Source organism: Nycticebus coucang, chromosome 7, assembly GCF_027406575.1.
Source record: "Nycticebus coucang isolate mNycCou1 chromosome 7, mNycCou1.pri, whole genome shotgun sequence".
NCBI classification, from domain to species: Eukaryota; Metazoa; Chordata; class Mammalia; order Primates; family Lorisidae; genus Nycticebus; species Nycticebus coucang.
The window spans coordinates 119,993,148-119,997,894 of NC_069786.1; the positions used below are offsets into that span (position 1 = coordinate 119,993,148).

The following is a 4,747-nucleotide window of genomic DNA, read 5'->3' on the forward strand; positions in this document are numbered from 1 at the left end:
TATACATTGATATGATCATGGGGCATCATACACTCGCAGGATTTTTTTTTTTTTTTTAAATAAACAGAAACCAACCTCTTTCCCCTCCTGTTCCTTCCCATCTCCGTCCTTAGTTCACCGACAGCTGCCTAGTCCCACCTCCAGGAGAGCGGCCTCCCTCTGCTTTTCTGCCAGGGGTTTTTCTCTAGCTTAAATGCTTTTCGGTGTCCCTTCTGTTTGTGTGCTCAGGGGAGCCTGGAAGACCCAGCAACTTACCTGGTCCAGCCCCCCTCACAGGAGGAGGGCACGGGGGCAGTTTTCCCGCTGGGGGGGAGGGGTTCCCAGATGCTTCTCCGGGATTCCGCGGGTCGCTTAACACTGAGCTCTGGTTGTGCCCGCAGAAGCGGCTTATCTACATAGCACCGACTGGCCTTTCTCTCCCTCCCTTCTAGGTACTTAATGCGCGCCAGCTGTTTTAGGGTCTACTTTGAGGGAACCTAAACTAGGACCCTACTACAACGTATCTCTGATATCTTATCAGTCTTATCAGATATTGTGATAGTATTAGAATCCGGGCATTGGAATTCATAGCCAAATTGATTTTGCACAGCCATCAAAAAATAAAGGGCGGGGGTGGGAGCTCATGCCTGTAATCCTAGTCCCGTTGGAGGCAGAGGCGGGTGGATTGCTTGAGCTCTGGAGACCAGCCTGAGCAAGAACGAGACCCCGTCTCTATCAAAAACAGAAAACTGCTCCAGCGTGTTGGCAGGTGCCTGTAGTCCAAGCTACTCTATTCGGAAGGCTGAGGCAGGAGGATGGCTGGAACACCAGAGTATGAGGTTGCTGTGAGCTAGGCTGTCAGCATGGCCCTCTAGCCTGGGCAACAGAGTGAGACTTTGTCTCAAAAAAAAAAAAAAGAAAGAAAAGAAAGAGCAACAAACCGACATCCAAACCTTTATTGACTTGCTAATTGCAATTCTTAATTTGAACCTTGCCTCTCTGTCCATCTTTTTTTTAAGCTGTTGAATTTCTTGGAAACCTCTTTTCAACTAGGTCTCATTAGGACTAAAAACGAGAGAAAAAAAAGAGCTAAATTGTACACAGTAACATGGTGGCCATTGCATAATTCTATATTTAGAATTGGGTTTCTTCTACTTGAGCCAAATGGCTGCTTCTCCCTCTCTTTTAAATAGACTTTACTTTTAAAGATTTGTTTTAGGGTCACAGCAAAATTGAGCAGGAAATAGAGAGTCCCCACATAATTCCCTGCATCCTCCACACACAGGCACCTGCCCAACTATCAACACCAAACTCAACATTAAAACTTCTAGGCATTGTAAAATGCCATCTATTTTAGAAAGTATAATAGTAATGTGATGATTCCTAACACCGCCAACTCTACCTTTGATCATTCTCTTTATTTCTTTCCATTCTCAGCTCTTACCCTTCCTTTTAATTTTATTTTAAAATATTTAATTGTCAAATAAGACTGAATATATTCAAAATGTACAACTTGTTGATCTGACATTCATATACATTCTATAATGATTACCAAAATCAAATTAACACATTCATTATTACCCATGCTGTACATTAGCTCCCCACAACTTGTTCATCTTTTAAGTGAAAGTTTACACCCTTTGACCAACCTGTACCCATTTCTCCCATTCCCCAACCTCCAAGAACCACTGTTCTAGTCTCTGCTTCTATGAATTCAACTGTTTCAGATTCTACATATGAGCAAGTGATGCAATATTTATTTTTCTGAGTCTGGCTTATTTCACTTAACACAATGTCCTTCAGGTTCATCCGTGTTGTCAAAAACTGGCAGCATTTCCTTCTTTTCCATGGCTGAATAATACTACTCCATTTTGTATTTAAACCACAAGGTCTTTATCTATTCATCCTTTGATAGTACATGTTGCTTCTATGTCTTAGCTTTGATGTAATGCTACATTGAACATAAGAGCGCCGATATCTCTTTGATTTACTGATTTCTCTTCCTTTGGAAGTGCACTCAGAAGTGGAGTTGTTGGAGCATATGGTCGTTTTCTTTTTGTTATTTTTTTTTCAGTAACTTCCTTACAGTTTTCTGGTAATTGGTAATGGCTGTACCAACTTATATTCCCACCAACCATGTACAAAGGCTTCCTTTTCTCCACAACCTACCCACGTGAGTTATCGCTTGTCTTTTTTTGTAATATCCATCTTAACACGTGTGAGATGACATCTTACCATGGTATTTCCAAGTTGTTAGGGATATAAAGCACCTTTCACATACGCTTTGGCCATTTGTATGTCTTTTTAGGAAAGATGTTTACATTTAAGGCCTTCACCCACTTTTCAATCAGGTGTTTTTTGGTTTGTTTTAATTATTTGCTATTGAGTTGTGTGAGTTTCTTATATATTTTGGATATTGACTGCTTACTAGGTATATACATATATATGGTTTGCAAATATATATTTTTTCCCTTTCCATATGTTACCTCTTTATTTTGTCAATTCCTTTCTTTGTCGTGCTTTCTAGTTTGATGTAGTCCACTTGTTTATTTTTGTTTTTGTTGGTTGTGCATTTGGTTCCATATCCAAAAAAATAATTGCTAAGACCAGTATCAAGGTGCTTCCCCCATGTTGTCTATTAATAATTTTATGGTTTCAGATATTATATTTAAATCCTTAATTCTTTAAATATGGCATAAGACAAGGGTCCAATCTGATTATTTTTCATATGATTATGCAGTTTTCCCAAAGTCATATATTGAAGAGAATTCCTTTCCCAATTGTGTATTCTTGCTATTTTTTGTCAAAGATTAGCTGACTGACTATATATGCATGGATTTATTTAATGGCTCTCTCTCCATTTTATTCCTTTGTTCTGTTCTTATGACACTATCATACTGTTTTGATTATAATAGCTTCATAACATAGTTTGAAATCAAGACGTGTGATGCCTCCAGCTTTGTTCTTCTTTCTCAAAATTGTTTGGGCTATTCAGGGTCTTTTTGTGGTTCTCTATGAATTTTAGAATTCTTTTTCTGTTTCTATAAAAAATTTCATTGGAATTTTGATAGGATTAAACTGAAAGCCCTGTCCTTCTTATGAAGCCAGGCAGAAAGAATTACTCCTGGAACTCTGTGTGCCAGGGATGATAATTATCAGGGACTTTATGAAGCAGAGTGTGGAGGAAGGTGGTTTTTCATTTAGCAGTGGGAGTCTGAGAGAGAAGAAAATCACAGCCTTCTATTTCTTTTAAAGAAAAATTATCTAAAAGAAACATTTAAAGCTAAAACTAAATTTCAGAGCCATGTTGACAACTGATTCAGCAACTTGCTGCAAATCATTCCTGAGTAAAAACCAAAGAAGTTAAAGGAAAACACCTAGGTAAAATAATAGCATTGGGGTTTATTTTAGTATGTATGCTTTAAGGCCCTTGAGCTTTGTTTTAATAAGAATCAGGTCTATGGCTGCTGCTTCTGCTAATGCCATAATTTTATAGTGAACTCACGTTTGCTGGTTACCTGCTGTATACAAGATACTGGGGAGACACACAGCAGAGAGGGTTTCCACATTTCTTCAGTGATGAGTCTGTGATCAGTCCACTAATGGATGTTTTGTCTTCTAGTTCAAAATTAAGTACTTGGTACATTTAGTACTAAGTTTATTTAAACAGCCCCAAATACTGACATAGTACTTTAACTTAGCAATTTCCAGCTTAGTTAAGGGTTAGCTTTGTCTATTACCTTAAACATGCTTTAAATTTGGTTTTATTAATTTGAGTTAATGGAATGACACACATAGCTGGTCATCTTAATAGTCTGATTAGGAGGAATTTTTCCTATTTTATTTATTATTATTATTATTATTTGCAGTTTTTATTTAAACACAAATAGAATGTGCACATGACCTGTCTATTTTCTTTGCTGTGCAGCCTGGCATTAGCACTGGCAACTCTGATGGCCAGCTGGGCTGCTCTTTCCACAATGGCTTTGCGGTTCTTGGCGGAAATGTTGTGAGCCATTTCTGGCTCACAAACAATAAGATTTGTTGCACATCAACAGTATTTCCCGCTCCTTGACATTGTAAATGAGAAACTTCCAGAAACCACTGAGCAGCATATGCTTTGTTTTCATGTTGCTCCCATAACCAATGTTGGGCATCAAGATCTGGCCCTTGAATCTTCTCTGAACCTTGTTGTCAATACCTCTGGGTTTCCGCCAGTTACGCTTAATTTTGCCAGATTGGTCTGACTGGTGCCAGATAAACTTCTTGGTCCTCTTTTTGATGATTTTCGGCTTCACAAGGGGTCTGAAGGTAGCCATGATGCTGAATAGATGGCTGCCACCTCCGTATGTAGTGATGAGGAAGAGAGCCTTTCCTAATTTATAGTTGAGGAAAGTGAGACTCAAATAGGTAGAATTTGAATCTAGATCAATTTGTCTTCCAAAGCTTGTGCTATGGTTTGAATGTTTGTGTCTCTAGCCCAAATTCATATGTTAAAACCTACTCCCCAGGGTGACAGTATTAAATAGTGGGGTGATTTGAGCATGGAACCTCCATGAATGGAAATAGTGCCCTTATAAAAGAGGCTCCAGAAAGCTACCTTGTCTTTTCACTATGTGAAGACATAGCTAGTTAGAAGGTGCCATGTCTGAAAGCAGATCCTAACTAGAGATTGATCCTGCTGGTGCCTTGATCTTCCCAGTCTCCAGACCTGTGAGAAATAAATTTCTGTTGTTTATTAGTGAGCCAGCTGATGGAGTTTTGTTGC

The 4,747-nt window shown here is 38.8% G+C and overlaps 1 pseudogene; it reads right to left on the reverse strand.

Annotated features, from left to right (window-relative positions):
- Nucleotides 1–1,038: 1,038 nt before the first annotated feature.
- Nucleotides 1,039–4,298, reverse strand: LOC128589781 (60S ribosomal protein L32-like; annotated as a pseudogene).
- Between the last annotated feature and the right edge of the window lie 449 nt (nt 4,299–4,747).